Source organism: Fukomys damarensis, unplaced genomic scaffold (assembly GCF_012274545.1).
Source record: "Fukomys damarensis isolate Sample0158 unplaced genomic scaffold, DMR_v1.0_HiC HiC_scaffold_26, whole genome shotgun sequence".
NCBI classification, from domain to species: Eukaryota; Metazoa; Chordata; class Mammalia; order Rodentia; family Bathyergidae; genus Fukomys; species Fukomys damarensis.
This window is the reverse complement of record NW_022900938.1, coordinates 32,651,439-32,669,959: the sequence shown is the minus strand read 5'-3', so window position 1 is coordinate 32,669,959 and position 18,521 is coordinate 32,651,439. Positions and strand designations below refer to the sequence as shown.

At 34.8% G+C, this 18,521-nt stretch overlaps 1 pseudogene; it reads right to left on the bottom strand.

The window, feature by feature from the left end:
- Positions 1-15,110: 15,110 nt before the first annotated feature.
- Positions 15,111-18,521, bottom strand: part of LOC104850172 — a 23,561-nt pseudogene continuing 20,150 nt past the window's right edge.

Here is an 18,521-nt window from a genome sequence, read left to right as displayed (position 1 = left end):
ACTTTAGTGTTCAGAGGAGGAATCAAGATCCTGTTTTGCCCTTGACTTGAGATTTCTCCAGTAAAAAGAAAGGTATTTGGATTTTAAGCAACCATAAATATTAAATGTCCACTCTATCTTTCAAGCAGTTTTTCCTAAATATTAATTTATCTTGGCAAAGATTTTGATCAGTATTGAATAGTATGAGTTCAAGATTATATTTACTGACAATTACCTGAAAAGTGTATATTGTCAAATAAATAAGGAACTATATGTTTTAAAAGATAGTTGAATTGAGAGTAGGATTGGTATCCTTTTATGAAAGTTAAGTGGCCTAATTATAGACACAGGGCTGACTAGAAGGCCACCTCTGGTGCAAAGCAAGCTGTGGGAGTACCCGTAAGCATGGCCAAGAGTCTACTTTTTAAAAATGATTATGATACAAATGAAGGAAACATTCATGCTTCATGTAACAAATCATAACAACATACCCTGGAAAAGTTTAAGGCAGGTATAATGAATGTGTCCTTCTCTATAAGAAAAATTTAACAATGTTCCCACAGAACACAATGCTTTGCTTCGAAAGTTACTGCTGAGTATTGCTGCATTTTGGTATACTTTTCAAATGAAAATATTTGAAAAATATACTTCAAAATAACTGATAAAGGAAACTTACATGTGACTTTTTCTTCAGAAAAATGAATGTGAAAATATTTTGATGCTAAAATTTTATTTTGAATAGATAGTATCAAATGGTTAAAATAATAATATTATGAAACCTCCTATCTCATCTGTATAGTATTCTTCCCACACTAGTTAACAACTTAGATTGGTTTTTGTAAGTTTTTCAGTTATTTCTATGCAAATATAAGCAAGTATGTACATATATATATGTAGTCCTGTTTATCCCCTCTTAAAAAATGCACATGTACCATTGTATATTCACTTTTTAACATCTTGTTTTTTATTCTTTATTTATTTTTATGTTTTGCAGTGCTAGGGATTGAACCCACTCCCTTGTGAGTGCTAGGCATCTGATCTACTACAAGGCTTTGGTGCCTTTTGTTTTGTTTTGTTTTGTTTTGTTTTTTACTGGGGATTGAACTCAGGACCTTGGGCTGGCGAAGCAGGCAAGGTGCCACTGATCTAAATTTCTGTCTGTTTTCTTTTTAAATAATAGATAGTAAAGGTCTTCCCATAGAAGTACACAAACATTTTCTTGTTCTTTTTCGTTTAAGTATTATTCTATTGTATGGATATACCATCATTGAAAAACTTGTCCTCTATTGGAAGATTTGAATTGCTTCCTTTCAAAGAATGTAATATATTTTATCATTTGGCAAGTATTCTTTGATTCTTTGAGTTGCGTTTTCAATTTTTCTTTTTATACATCTTGAACATTTCTTGTTGATTATTTTGGTTGTATTTTGGGAAGAGGTATGGAAAGTGGAACGTGTTCTTTATATTTTCTATAAGTTTTGTTTTTACATATAAAAAATACTGATCTCTAGATAATAATTTTGTATTATATTAATGTACTGAATTATTTTACTAGTTTTGCATGTAATTATTTTGGTTTTTAAAAATTATTCAGCCAAACTATCTTCATTCTTATATGCTTGCATTGACTAGCATATACAGTACAGTCCATGTTAAAAAAAAAAAACGTAGCCATAGTGATTGACTCTTCCTCACTATTGTGTCATTACTTCTAATATTTCACATAAAATGTGTGGGTGTTGGGGACACAATAGGAATGCTATTTTACTATAGTAAGAAAGTAAGTCTCTATTTCTATTTTGTTCAATTTATTTTTCTTTAATAAAAGTTGGAGCTTTTTAAAATCCTTTTAACATACTGAAGATCAACTTTTTGTTGTCTTTAGAGTTACTAATTCAATGTATGTATTAATTCTTTTGAACCATGATTGCATTTATCAAATGAATCCTATTTGGACATTTTCAGCCATCCTTGCATTTCTGGAACAACTCTTACTAGGTTATTATTATTAATATTTTAATATGCTGTTGGATTATGTTTATAAATAAGGTATTTGCATATATTTTTTACTGATATTGATTTGTGGTTTTCTTTTTTATGCAATCTATCAGTTTTGGTAAATATTATTTTTCTTACAATGTATGGCAACTTTGTCTTTCTGTATAATTGGACTGTTTAAATAGCATTGATATCATCTTTAAAATTTTTGTATGCTTTTTCTTAGAAGCTTGAGTTTTGGAGGTTGGGGAGAAGGAATGAGTTGTTCTATAGAAATTTCCCCAATCACTTCTGTGGAAATTTTATTGTAAGACTTTTTATGGCTTTAAGGCTCAGTTTTGGCAAGTTATATTCAAGTATGTAGTGTTGTCTCCTTTACTGCCTTAGAACTGTGGTCAGATCCTTTGTCAGCTTTGCACATCGGCATATTAATCACTTAAGGATTATCTGTAATACAAGGTTTGTAAGCCCTAAATTTACTTAGCCTATCTCATTTACCTTCAAGACTGAGGACACCAAGATGAGAACTAATTTTCAGAGTTGGGGATTTAGCTTAGTGGTAGAATGCTTGTCTAGCAAGTGGAAGGTCCTAGGTTCAATTCTCAGCACCAAAAACCAAAAACCAAAAACCAAAACAAAAAGTTACAAAGCAAAAATAAAAACAAAACAATAACAAAAAAAGAGAATAGCAAATTTTCATGATTCTCAGGGACATCCACTTGCCAGTTATTAAGTCCAGGAGTGTTGTCTAGAAGCCTCTAGCCATTGTCTTAAATCTACATTTGACTCCAGATTCCAGAAAAAGCAGAGCCTCACAGAATATCCTATGATGTGGTCACACCTTCCCCCACAGCAGGAACAATTACTCCAAACTGGAACCAAGACCAGCCCCCCCCCATCCTCTACCACGAAGTCATCTCATGCGAACTGGACTGATCCTCAGGCCATAAAGATTCCTCTAGGGCTAAGACTAGGACTAAGATCATGATCAACCAGACCTCAGCCTACCACAGCACCTCATTAAAGTGATTATTATTGTTTATTTTAAGTAGGCCAGTCTAATTCTCTTCATCAGACCTCAGGCCCCTTCAATTCCTCAAGTTGAAGCCCCTTCTCTAGTTTTCCTTACTTTCCTTTCTTTTAAAGGGCCTGGTTTGATCTTTGTCAGAGCTGAGCTTCAGTTATCTCTCAAGTTCAAGTCCTTTAACATATTCTTTTATTTTCCAGTTAAAGCTAGCCCTGAAAATTCATGCTAATTGTATTAGTCTTAATTCCTATTATCACTGAAGCATGGACCTATGCTAGTGATACAGCTGGAGTTGGCTAGTGTCTGCTTAACCACTCTCCATACTGCAAGTCCTTTCTAAGAGGGGGAATCTTGGTGGTATATTTGTGTATTAGTTATAAGCTACTAGGTAAAGGCTTGCCAGATTTAGCAAATAGAAAATCAGGATATAAAGTTAAATTTGAATTTCAGATAAGTAACAAATAATCATTTCAATATAAGCATGTCCCATATGTTGTCCCATGTATTTAGTATAAGTCTGTCTAGTGTATTGCTTTGTGGTCACTGAATTAGCAGTAGCCATTATCATTTGTAATATGATACTTTTCAAGGGTACAGTTAGGACTAATGACCAAAATTTTAGTGATTTTTTTTATTATGAAGTGCTTTGATAACCTTAAGCTTTCCAGATGATCTTTCACATGTATTAAGAGAGAAACTTGCTATTTCTTGGTAGGTCCCCCTCCTGCTGGGTATTGCTGCTGACCCATCAAGACCCCTCTCCTGGTAAGTCATAGAGCTGACTGGCAGTTTTATGAAGTGGTGGAAAACCCTTCTCTACCTTTAGTGATATATCCATTAGAAGATGATCCAGAGTATCATCTTTGCCCCAGTGTCTCATAGTGTAGTGACATGGACTTTTCAGTTTGTGGAGGTCATTACTTACAATAGAATCACTCACAGGCCTTTGTAGTGTGAGTTTGGGAACTTGGGGTACGGAGAATTACCCTTTCCTTTTGAAAAAGATTTTCTTAGTTCTTTATGCCTGTTTCTTCCTGCATAAGTCGGTCTAGACTTATTTCCAGAGTGATCTGCATTGCCTCATACTAACATTCTGCAGAGAAGAAGGTAAAATAAGCGTAAGATATGCCAGTTAAAACTTTAGCATCTTCAGACACATTCCAGCATGTTCTACAAACTGGAATGAATAGCCTTCAGAAGTCATTTTATTTTTCATTTTTTCCCCTAAGAAATGAGGACTTTGAATTTATGTACAGCAGACAAGGAGAGAATAGCATACAGTATATTATATCTCAGATATTGGTCCAATGGTCTGATTTAGTGGACTCCATTATTTACTTTTTGGAAGAAAAAAGACTTCACATGGCAGTTGGAGAAGAATGAAAGAATGAAAGAATCTCTGAGTATATGGGCATAAAGTAGCACTACTTGGGCTCAGGTGTGAACATAGCACAGAATGGGAACATGACAACTTGAAGTTGTTAGCTCTAGAATTATTGAACAATAGTACCTTTAGCAGCCATAGCAGTTATCTTACGGTAGATACAAGCAACATGGCAAGAACTAGAAATCCTTAGAGTAGGATTAGGGCAGCAAATGTGTTGGATGGAGAATGAAAGGAAGGATGTCAGACACTGTAAGGTATGTGTATTTGACAAACTGACTTATATTCACATTTAAAGCACACCCTGTTAAATATGACAGCAAGTTGAATGCTTTGCATTAGGTAATTATTTGGTGTTTCAGTCATTTTTCTCCTTACTGAGACAAAACACCCGATGCCCAAAGTTAATAAAGGAAAGGCTTATCACTGCAGCTTCCAGTTTGCAAAGGTTTTGGTTCATAGTTGGCTGACTGTAAGGCAGGCGACATGGTAAGGGACATCACAGAGGAGAAACAGTTCATTTCAGGCAGAGGGCAGCAAAGCAGTTAAGTAGCAGAGAAGCAGCAGCAGCAGCAGCCTTCCTCTTTTGTCCCTTGCAGGCTAGCAGTCTTTTGAGTGGTGCCACCCACACCCTGGCTTGGACTTCCCATTATCCACACCCAGAACTATGCAAAACCAATCATTATACTAATTAAGCAATCATATACCCTTGATGCCAGCATCACATACTTAATCCCAGCATCACACACCCTAGGTCCAGCCATCTCTGCAAAGCCCCACCTATGACCTCATGAGGGTTTGAGGAGACATCTAGACACAAGTCATAACAGAGGGACATAATGTAATTGTAAAGAGAAAACAAACATGATTGTACTATTGGAAGGCAATAATGATTCAGATGATAGGATACATAAATTGCTGAACATAATTCCTAAAAATAATGGAAATGAGGATATATATGAAAAACTTATAGAAAATACATGTTCAGGTTCCCTAGGGTCATAAATCAATTTTGAGGGACACTGTTATAATTGTTTCTGTAGCTGAAGTCTGGCATAATACCTCACACATAATAAATAAATGTTCAGAATATTTCAAATGAAAGAATTTTTTCTTTTAGTTTTCCTTTATTAGTACTGACTACTGAATTCTTTGGAAAGCTGCAATTGTTCACTTTCCTGTTTTTTTTTCATCCTCTGGTAGAAGTCTGGATTAAAATGTTACAATTTGATGTTACCCATTTGGGACAGAAAGGAAAGCCAGGGACCAGATTGCCTTATAAAGTCCAGTATAGTTGTTTTCCACTAAACTAGGCTACATATCCATCATGTGGAATTAGATCTATTAGATCACCTTAATTGTAAGTATAAATATAAGTATTGCTAGAAGTGCTATGCAAATTAATTATGCTTATATGATTAATACCATTAAACAATTATATCCTTGTAATATATTGTCTTGAGTATATGGAATTGATGCTCTTGATCTAGTGTCAATAGGATATGTCTGTATGTTTGTTTGTTTTTTTGGTACTGGGGATTGAACTCGGGACCTTGCACTTGAGAGGCAGGTGGCAGAACCACTGAGCTAAATCCCTGGCCCTGCGATATGTCTGTAAATGAACTACTTTTCAATGCATTATACTATTTGGCAATTTACATATAAACCATGGACACCTCCTCTGATATTGATGAAATGGTGGGCTTCTTACCCATCATTGAATAATAATATGGCTTTTTGTTCAGTTAAAGGGTTATTACAAACTTGAACTCACATCCTTGACTTAATTAGTACAATACTTTCTAATTGCGTTAAAAGGCTTAAATATCTGACTTTTGTAGGTCATTGCAGAAGATAAAAATGTCATGGAAATAGGAAAAAGTCTGTGAATATAAGGATTTTAGAACATTATATATGTGTCCAACAAGTCAGAGAATCAAAGCAAAACATAGCAGTCATCTATTTAGAAGAATCAAGGTACAGTGTTTATCAGCGCCATTCTACTGGTGATGACATAAGAAAGGTCTTATACAGTCAGATGGCTGGAATAAAAGACCACATTGCCAGGATGAGAAAATTTGCTGAAAATGATTGTGTATGAGATGGACCAATCATTTTCTTTTTAACAATCATGAAGTTAGGATAGGTAGTGTGGGAAGTGTAAGGATTACAAAGAGGATTAGATGTAAGAATAACAAGACAGAGTGGGAGAATAGTGTTTAGTGCAGATGGCAATACAATGTATCGTGGCTATGTTGCATGGCATTTTTATACTGGCTACAGAGTTGATTTTAAAGATTTTAAAGTGGAATGAACATTTTTCAAAAAAAAGTTTATAAAGAATAGATACTACCTTTTTATTAAAGTAAGGAATAGCCTATCTATTTATGAGGTATTCTTTGAATATATTAACAAAAAGTATAGATGTTGTGAAGATTAATGGAATCCTCAGTGAAATGTTTGTACTTGTTCTGATTTAATGTGTATAAGTTACAAATAATTGTTTGGAGCAGTAATGGCAAACCCCCCTGCAAAAAAAGTAATGCAGACCCATAAATCAGTTGAGTAGAATGCAGGAGAAAATACAATTTTCTTGAGTAAATTGGCAGTAATACCACGATACACAGATTTATACACTGAAACATTTTTCCCGTAATTTTCATAATTTCATAGTACATCTGTATTGCTCACAGTGGACCTTAAAAAAGTGCTCTATAGTAAAGAAGTCTGAGAAATTTGCACTGATTTCTGCCTCTAAAATATGCTTCAATCATATAGTTATACTCAGAAACATCTGGTGACAAAATATTAGGAAGTATAACCTTCCACTGAAATAAAAGCCTGCCCCTGTATGGCAACGTATTTGTTACCCAAGAGCAATGCATGGTGCTTTGTCAGTAGTAGGCACTCAGTAATGTTTATTGAGCACAAGAGATTTTCATTCAGTAAACATAATTGCATAAATAAGCTAGCAGCAGACATGTAAGTATTGTCATTTGAAAAATTTTAGGAAGGTCAGTCTGCTCCATATCTCTAAGATCATTATAGTATTTGCCTAAAATTTAATACTAGAAGTTCTTGCTATTGAGTTAAAGCATTGCTTTCTACAGGAATACTTATTAAAATAAAAAAATCAAGAAAAGTAACATTACCTAGAACACACCATAGTACATAGGTTTATATATTAAAATATATATTAAAACTTCCCTCCATAAAACTGAAAATAAATGATGTGTTTGGGGTTAGAAGTTTAATTAGAGTCAGAGAGAAATAGCCTGAAAATATTACTGGGAAGAGAAATGAATTCCCTAGGAAGTCTGGTCTTATTTGTTCTCTTAGTAGTTGGTATGAAAATCTTAGACCTTAGGGGGAAGAGAAAGATGGAAAATAATCAAAGATGTACTTTGTTACTTTTGTGATAGAGAGGAATCCAAGAAGGTCAGTGCCTATTATGCTATTATATAAGTTCTACCCAAGGGCATCACAGATGATTCCTTGAATATAAAGTTTCATATTTAATGCCATGTGATGTGGCTCTCTGTGGTTCTTTAGAGATTGTTGCTATAACCAAGACTTTCATCTCGCTTCTTTTTGGGTGCCTTGACCTGAATAGATGTTTATATACTCACTATTTTCATGGTGATTAATTCATGAAAGGAGAGTCTCTTTCCAGAATTTTGAAATAAGGACAATCAGAAGCAGAGTCAATATAGGGAAAGGTAAACAGAAGGACACAAGGGATAGTTCATCACACAAATCCTGAATATTAGCTGTGTGCCAGAAATTGTTTTAAGGTGCTCAAGATGCAGTAGTGAGGGACAGTTTTCCTTTATAGGCTGTCTAGGTTATTTTTACTTTGCTAGGACAAAATACCCAGCACCCACAAGTTAAGGGAGAAAAAGTTTATTTCAGCTCACAATTCATAGAAGTTTCAATTCATAGTCAGCTGATTCCAAGGCAGGCAACACAACACAGGGACATGACAGAGGAGAATCAAACCACAGCAAGGCAGGCAGGAGGCAGGAAGCAGCAGCAGCCTACAGTGAGTCTGCTTTTCTCTTTCATCCCATCCAGGCTACAAGTCTTTTTGGTGGTGCCACTTACAACCAGGGTGGGAGTTCTGTCTTCAGTAAATCCATTTAGCTACACCAAGAACTATGCTAATTCCAAGTAGTGGACTAATTTAGTATATATCCTTAAACCCAGTATCACTCTCTGGATCCAGCCAGCTCTGAAAAGCCCCATCTGAGTGCATGAGACTTTGGGAGGACACCTAGATTACAACATGAGCTGATATTCTAGTTGGACATGTCAGTAAGTAAATAAAGTACAGTTGTCTAATAGTATTTCAAGAATTGACACACCCAGGAGGAAAAATAAATAAAAAAGGGCACAGTGTTCCTTTTTAATTTTGGTGATCAGGAAAGGTTTCTCCTAGGAGTTAAAGAGAGGGAGATTTGAATGAGTAATGAGTATGAGAGAAGCCCTGAGAATATCTGGGAAACAGTATTTGTAGGTAAAGAAAATAGCATTTGGAAAGCTTTGAGGTAGGGGTATACTTGTTATATTTAAGGACAGGAAGAAGAAGGCCAAGGTTGTTGGAGTAGTAGGAAATAGCTAGATTTGTAGCTAGGGATATTGGGTAGTACCCAGGTGACTTGTTACATAAATCTGTACAAGCATTGGTAAGGAACTTTGTTTTATTTTAAACATGTTGAGGTCATTGGAGGCTTTTGAACAGGAAAGTGACATAACATGATTTGCATTTCAACAATATTACTTGGGATGCCAGGTAGAGAACTGACTGAAGGAGAAAAAGATAGAAGTAAGATGAATTTAGTGGAATTGTTGTAGTTTAAGAGAGAGAAGATAGTGATTTGCAGTAGGGTGTTAGCTATGAAAGTCATGAGAAGTGATTGGATTCAGGGTATATTTTGAGCCTAGAACGCACAGAATTTGATAATTACTTTGTTGTAGTACATGAGGGAAAGAAATGTCACCCCAGAAATGTCAGCGTTAGTATTATACAGGCAACATATACTTGCTACAGAAGAGATCAATAAGAGGACAAGTTATCACGCCCAAAGTCTATTTTTAGAGCTGCTGTTTGGGCTTTAAAATCACACTTTAGGGCTGGGGGTTTAGCTCAGTGGTTCTGCGGTCTGCCTTTCACACATAAGGTTCAGGGTTCAATCCCCGGTACCAAAACAAACAAACAAACAAACAAAACCCAAGAAACAAAAAAAATTAAAATCACAGTTCATCTCAGATAACAGGGAGCTGTTCCTATATTCTCCATGCAGTCTGGCTTTTGGTAGTTAAGTAAGTATACTGAATTTTTTTTCCTCTCCTTGTAGTCATACAGTAAATCTACATTAGTTTAGTGCATCTATATTCCTTGCATTAAAAAAATCCTAATTAATGTATTCAGCTGAGTACTCCCAGGTTCATATAAATACTCTTCACTCTTTCACCTTGTTGGAGATGAGCCAGAACTTATTTGGGATTAAAATGTAGATGTCGCCTATTTACTTGAACAACTCCCCAGTTTTGTGTGTTACATAAAAATAAACATCACTAGAATAAGAGGTTATTTTTTGTAACATCTGTGTACAAATTATTATTAGCACTGCTAATCCAAGAGCTTAATCATACCATGATACCTGTATCACCACCAGATGCAAGCTTTCTGAATCTAACAGTAAATAAATGGTTTTGAGTAATTTTAGTATGATTTAAAAAAGAAACAAAAATGTAAATTATTATTCCCAAAGCTAGCTCATTGGTCCCAAGCTAGCCCATTTATAAATGAATATTTAAAACATGTACCATTGTGGTTCTAAATTGCAGTTTTCCTTTCATATAAAACAAAAATAGATATCCATAAATAGTAGTTGTTATGAAAACAATTTCAGTGAATGTACCAACATAATTAGAAAAATATAGAAAGATTCTCAAACTCAGTCCTCAAGAAAAGAAACTAACCTTTCATAAAAATGGAAATGTAACAACGACCACATCTGTTAATGAGGTATTTTGTAGATAGACTTGGGATAAAGTAGGGTTGAAGACTCAAGTTGAACTTATAGAAATATTGTAAGTTAAACATACAAAAACAGTGATACATAGTTGGTTTACAGTTTTTCCCACCTAATATTTACTTTCTAAGTGTAGAATCAAAGAATGAGTTATAGGAGAGAAGCATTTCTATTTCTATATCAATCACAAAAGTTTAAGTATGAAGCAAACTAAAATAATATAAATTTCCTTGAATCCTTATGATTCCAACTTATTTCACTTTAAATAAATTTCAAACTGTTTATATACGTTTGAATTTCCTTAAGAGTAATGAATCTTATTTATTACCTCTTACTATTGTAGTTCTCATTTTTAAAAACTAGTTAAAAAACATTGTTGCCATGGACTATGATTTGGATAAATGTTCCCCAGAAGCCCATTTATTAACTCCAGCTGGTGCCACTGGAAGGTGAGGGAATCTAAGAGGTAGCACCTCATGGGAGGTTGTAGGTCGCTGGGGACTAGCTTTGGAAGGAAATTTTGGGACCCTGGTCTCTTGGTATTTCTCTTTTGATTTCTGGCCATGAAGTGAAAGGGCCTCCGCCACCATGATATATTGTTCTGCCACAGGTTCAAAGCTACCAGGTCAATATGTCATGGACTAAAATCTTTGAAACTGTGAGCCAAAATTAACTTTTCCTTTTCATAAGCTGATTATTTCAAATATTTATTATAGATATGAAAGAGTAATACCAGGAAAGAAAGGATGTATACTATGTTATACCTTGATACTTTGCCTTCCTAGAGTCTTGGCAGTAAGTTTTGTACTTTGCACAAACTATAAGAAGTTAGTATTACTGATTTATTATCACTTGAACACAGCCCAGTACATATAAAAGTCATTTATCTTAATCACTTTCTTGTTAAGGCTTAATAACTGACACCCACAAGAAAGGAGGAAGGGTTTATTTTGACTCACAGTTTAGTCTGTCTGGTTGGCTCTCCAAAGCCAAATGGCATGGCAGAGGGGCATAGCAGAGGAAAGCTGTTCATGTGGACTATCAGGAATCAAAGAGCAAAGGGAGTAGTGGGATGGAAGATATACTACACTTCCAGGTTATGCCCCAGTGATCTGCCTCTTCAAACCAGATCCAATCCCCAACACACAGCCCTGAATTCACTGCTAGATTAATCCACTGATAAATACAGCACTCCATAATCCAACCACCTTCCAAAGCCCCACTTATGAGTGCATAAGGCCTTTGGGGGACATTTCAATATGAACCATTACACTGTTTTCAGACATTCAAGTTAGTAACATTTAGTATGTGGCTATATGGCTAGCACTGTGCAGCCATCTCTACTCTGTAGATCCAGATTTTTCATTATCACCAAAGAAACTATGTATCCAATAAGCAGTAACTCACTATTTTTTTCTCACTCAATCTTTGGAAGCTATTAATCATTTTAAGTTGTATGTATGAATATGCCTATTCTGGATATTTTATATAAATGATGTCACATGCTTTGTTGATTTTTATGTCTGTCTTATTTCACTTGACATAATATTGTCAAGGTTCATTCATGTTGCAGTATGTATTAGTACTCAGTTTATTTCTATGGCTCAGTAATATTACACCCTATGGATACATTGTATTTGTATATTCATTCATCTTTTAATGGACATTTGGGCTGTTCCTCAATTTTGGCTCATAAATAGATCTGCTATGAACATCTGTGTATAAGAGTTGTTTGAACTTCTGTTTTCATTCGATTAGGGTATATATATATATATATATATATATATGTATATAGGAGTAGAATTATAGGTTTATATGATAATTTTGTATTTAACTTTTTGAATAATTGCCAAATTGATTTCTATTCCAAGGGGACTATTTTACGAGACATATATATGTCTATTCCAATTTCACCATGTCCTTGTCAACACTTTTTTTTGTATATTTTTTGTTTTCATTTATTTTTTAGCTATCCTAATGTGTTTGAAGTTATATCTCACTGCAATTTTGTAATTACTAATGGAATTGAGCATGTTTCCATATGCTTGTTGGATATTTGTATATTTTCTTTGTAGAAATATCTAAGTCTTTCCCCCATTTTAAAATTAACTTTTTGTCCTTTTGTTGAGCTATGAGTTCTTTAAATATTGTGGGTACTAAACCCTTCCAGATATATGAACTTCATATCTTTTTCTCATTGTGTGGTTGTAGTTTTAATCATTTGATATGGTATTTTAATTAATAAACATTAAAAAACTTTTTGGGTTTTTTTGAGGCAGGATCTCACAAGGTAGTTCAGGCTTGCCTTGAACTCATTATGTAGCTAAGGCTGGCCTCGAACTCATGGTGACCATCCTACTTCATCCATTTGAATGCTGGGATCACAGGTGTGTGGCTCCACACATGCCTTAAAATTTTTACATTTTTGGGGCTGGGGATTTAGCTTAGTGGTTCTACCTCCTGCCTCTCAAGTGCAAGTTCTCCAGTACCCCCCCATTACATTTTTATAAAGTCCAGTTTATCTTTGATTTATTTTGTTCTTCATAGGTTTTGGGTTTTTTTTTTTTTTTGGTGCCAGGGATCAAACTTGGAACTTTGCACTTGTGAGGCGACGGAATCCCTGAGCTAAATCCCCAGCCCTTGTTCCTCATGGTTTTGTTGTAATTTCTAAGAGTTTACTGCTAAATCTAGAACCATGAAGATTTATCTCTCTACTTTCTTTTAAGAGTTTTAAAGTTATGGCTCTTATATTTAGGTTCCTCGTCCATTTTGAAGTTTAAAAAAATATTTTGTGAAGTTAGGGTCCAACTTTGTTCTTTGTGGGGCTATCTAATCATCCCAGAACCATTTGTTGAAGAGACTGTGCTTTCTTCTTTGAATGGTCCTCAGATCCTTGTAAAACATGAATCGATTTCATGTGTATAGATTCATTATGAGTACATGTATTTAATTTTATTAATATATTTGTCTAGTCTTAGTATGGTAGAGTATGCCTGTACCATACTGTTTTAATTATGATGACTTTGTAGAAACTATTTGAAATCAGAAAACTCAAATCTTCTAATATTTTCTTTTTGAAGATTGGTTTGGCTTGTTGGAGTTCAGTGGACCTCCACATTAATTTTATTTTTATTATTTATTTATTTTTTGCTCTGGTTGACAGTTTATTAAATACACTATATTTGTATCTTATTTCATAGTTTTAAAAAAATTGTTCACACATGGATTTAGTAAAAATGTACTTTATAGAAAACTATCTGCAAAACACACATAGTAGATAAACTGCTGAAATATTAAGAAATAATTTAATTTGCACAGGTGATCATCATATATTGTGGTTTGGTTTTCTTAAATCTGGAACCAGACCATAACTTCGAAAGTGTTCATGTTGAAAGATAGTACAAAAATATCTATTAACAAAACTGCTAAATAGTGTTGAGAAATAGCACAGAACACTTTTATCTTTTACAGATACCTTTCTAAATCTATTCTTTTTTTCTCATTGAGTTTATTGGTATATTTTAGGTATACAGTACAGTTACATTCATCATTGGGATCTTGTACCTTTACATGACAGGTCTTGGTTCTCATTTTTTCCCCTTGTCCCTGCCCTCTCTTCACCCCCCCTCCCTTCCCTATTTACAAATACTTTCTTTCCATTTTTTCATTTTCTCATTTTTCTTTTCCCTTATTTACTTTCCCCTACACTTCCCACTTCCCCTACACCTTTAGCCCTTTTCTTCCTATTTCACATTGTTAATTATATCATTAGGATCTTATGTACCATTATAGTTTTTCTTACCAGAGAAACTATTCAGTATTTATACATATGTGACTTATTTATTTCACTTAGGAGTATATCCTCAATATGTATCCATTTTCCTATGAATGACTCTAATTTCTCATTCTTTATGGCTGAGTAGTATTCCATTTTATAGAAAAACCACATCTTCTTTATCCAGTCTCCAACTGATGGGCAAATGGGCTGTTTCAAAGTTTTAAGTATTGCAAACTATGCTGCTATAAACATGGGTGCGCATATATCACTGTGGTATGATTCTTTTAATTCTTTTGGAAAGATACCCAGCAGAGGGATGGCTGGGTCAAATGGAGCCTCTAGTCCCAGCTCTTTGAGGTATCCCCATACTGATTTCCATTGTGATTGCACCAGTCTCACTCCCACCAACAATGGAGAAGGGTTCTATTCTTGTTGCTATCAGAGAATCAGTTGTGTAGACCGATGAAGTCGAAAATCATTTTCTTTAAAAAAAAACAGAGCAGAGCCTATTTACAAAACGTGCAAAAGAATTTTACGTAAGGTGTTACTGCAGAACTAGATTAAAAGAAATACAACAACAACAAAAAAGAAACACAGCTGAGAGATATACCTTTTTTTCTACAAGTATATGTCCTCTTCCCTACTCTCTGGAATAAATACATTGTTTAGGGCATGGGCTATAAAACGGCATACAATGCAAAGACCAAAACAAAGAAGTTTGTAAATCCTTTTTATTTCCAGCAGTTGCAACAATATATTTGAGTGCTGAGGTTATCTCTAATGGCAAAACCAGAGCCAGCTATTAAACAGTCAGAATCTAATGGTAATTGAATACCATTTCTCTTTTAGCATGTTCTTTTTTCCTCTTCTGGAAGTTGTAGAATGCTCGCTCCAGCATCACATATACTAAAATAGAAGTTGAAGACCTCTGTTTAGTTTGACTATCTGCCATCTCAATGAAGCTGCATCTACAACATTCATGTCATCTGTCACTCCTTCAATTGTTGGATCTATATCTGAAATGCCATACCTGACGTTGTCATGATGAGGAATAGAAGTGGCAGCAGCAGACCCACCATGCAGCACAGGTATAGAATCATTTCTGACCAGCTGTCCATTTTGGTGAACAGCATTCTTACTCATCGAGTATTCTGTTTTTAAGCCTTCCAACTGCACGGATTTCATAATTTTGAGGGATTGGAGGATGTCTTTCTAAGACCAGAAAATTTAGTGACCTTTCACTTAGTTTAAGTACACAAGGTGGTGTTTTTAGTGCAAGAGATTTTAAAGGAATTTACTGAATAAGATCAAGATCTGTTGGCCTTGAAAATGAAATGTCTTCATTATGTCCTGCTATAACAGTCCTTTCCGGATCTTGTATTATCACACTAGTATGTGGAACTTCTTGGAATCCTTGTTTCAGGTCAGCATTTTTTTTTTTTTTTTTGTTCCAGAGATCAAACTCAGGTCCTTGTGCTTACCAGGCAGGCAGCGGCACCACTGAGTTAAATCCCGGGCCCACAGGTCAGCAATTTTTAATTTTTCCGGAACCCTCATTTGCTGACTAATACCTTTGGTGTATTCCATTTCATACTAAATTTGAATAATTTCTGCCAGTTCAGCAGCAGTTGGAGAAGGAAACACTGCCACACTAACCAAATGTATCAACTATTGCTTGCAGTTGGCACTATCTGCTTCTGTGCTTCATATTAAATCTTTAAGTTGCTTCACCGTGCATGGGCTGGACTTGGAGCCACTTCTGTCCCCCTGGGCCCTCTGGAGAGTCCCGGAGAGGGCCACCGCCTGCCAGCTCCCAGGGTGCTCTCAGAGGCCTTTGGACGAAGTCTTCTGCCTTGGACAGCCCAGACAAGGCACCTGTGGAGCCACCCACAGCAGGCCCTCCACATGAGTTTTAGGATTAGTTTTTCCATTTCTGAAAAAAAAATTGAGGTTTTGTTAGCATTCATATTGAATCTGTAGGGCCAGGGATGTAGCTCTTTGGCACCGTGCCTGCCTGGCAAGCTCAAGGCCCTGAGTTTAATCTCCAGTACCGGGGGGATGGCATATTGAATCTGTAGCTCACTTTACAGCAATATTTTTAACTCTATAATGTTAAATTTCCCAACTTATGAAGACAGATATCTTTCTTCCCCTGGCTTTATAGAGGTATAATTGATAAATAAACATAGCACACATTCAAGATGTTACAGTATGATGTTTTAGTACACATATACATTGTGAAATGATTACCACAACCAAAATAATTAATATATCCGTCACCTCACATAATTATCTTCCTTTTGTAAAAATGCTTAAGATCTCTTTTGGTTTGTAAAATTGTATTTTATTAGTGCATATTAGCAACACAGGATAATGGATTTTGTTTTAGTATATTGGCATATGTATATAATAAACATGATTATTTTCACTCCATCTCCTCCTCTCTCTCTTTTATCCCTCCTCATTTCTAGTAATTTACCTTCTATTTCCCTCTTTTTAAAAAAGACTTCTCATATATGAGAAAACATGCTATTTAACTTCCTAGTCTGGCTTATTTCATTTAACATGGATGGATCTCCATTCTATCCATTCTCCTGTAAGTGGCATGATTTTGTTCTTTATGGCTGAATAAATATATACCATACTTTAATGTTTGTGAATCACACCACAGTGAACATTGGTATATAGGTATCACCAGCAGTGTGGAAGGGGACATTTTCTACCCCATTCTTGCCAGTATTTATTGTTTTTGTACTCTTGGTGATAGCCATTCTGAACGGGGTAAAATAAAATTTTTAAATTAAATTAAAATTAAAATTTTAATTAAATTTTTTAAAAATTAAATTTTTATGTTTATTGGCTGAAGTTTGCAGTAATGATTACATTCCTTATGGGAAGTTATACACATACATAAAATGTCTTAATTCTTCTTTTGTTGTCCCCACCACCCTATCTCTCCATCTGTTGGTTCTTTTCCCTTTTGCAAATTATTACTCCCTATTACTTATTATTTATCTATCATTTTGTTCATTCTTTATATTTTGGGTTTCTTGTATAAGAGAAACCATGTAACATTTGAGCTCATGTGTCTGATTTATTTAATTTAACATTATGGTCTCAAAGTGCATTCATTTTCCTACAAATGACTCAAGTTTACTTTGCTGCAGAGTAATACTCTGTTGTATACACAAATCATATTTTCTTTTTTCATTTATCTTTTGATGGAAAAATAGGCCACTTCCAATAGTCAGCTATTATGAGTTGTGCTGTTCTAAACATAGAAATGCACATATTACTGTGGTATTTACCCTTTGGGAATGATACCTAGAAGAGAAATAGTTGGGTCAAATGGAATTTCTATTTTTAGTTTTTTTGTGGAATCACCATACTGATTCCACAGTGGTTGTATTGCTTTACATTGGCACAGAAAATATACAATGGTTTCTTTATCCTGAAGCCTCTCCAGCATTTGGTATTATTTGATTTCTTGATGATAGCCTTTCTTTCTGGAGTAAGATGGTATCTCAGTGTTGTTTTAATTTGCATTTCTCTAATGGTTACAGATGCTCAATATTTTAAAAATGTCTTTACTGGCCACTTGTACTTCTTCTGAGAATTGCTTATTCATTTGAGTTTCCCATTTTTTTGGATTTGATCTTTTTTGGGGGGGTCTAATTTTTTGAGTTCTTTGTACATTCTAGATATTAGTTTTCTGTCTGAGGAATAGCTTGCACAAATTTTCCCTATTCTGTGCATTCTCTATTTACTCTGTTGTTTACTTTTGCTATGCAGAAGCTTTTAAATTTGATACGATCCCATTTGTCGATTCTTAATGTTATTTCTTGTACAATTGAGTTTCTTCAGAAAACTTTTGTCTATGCCTATATCCTCAAAAGTTTTGGCTGGGGATATAGCTCAGTGGTACTGCACCTGCCTCACAAGTGCAAGGTCCTGAGTTCAATCTCTGGTTAAAAAAAAAAAAAGTCTTACCTATTTTATCTTCCAGCAGATGCTTACTGTTTCAACATTTGGGTTTTTTATTCATGTATGTTTGCAAGACACAATGATTACATTCATCATAGAGGGAGTTTGTAGGTATACGTCACATGTTTTAATAATTTTTGCATCCCTTCCCTTCCCGTCATTCCCTGCTCCTTCCAACTCTTCTCCTCCTTCCCATTTGCAAAAGTTCTGTTCCCATGTTTTTCTTCAATTCTCTTTTTTGTACCCATTTCCCCTTTTGTTGAGGATTTTTTTTCATTTGTGTTCAATAGAAAGATTGGCCTGTAGTTTTTTTTTTTTTTTTTTTTTTTTTTT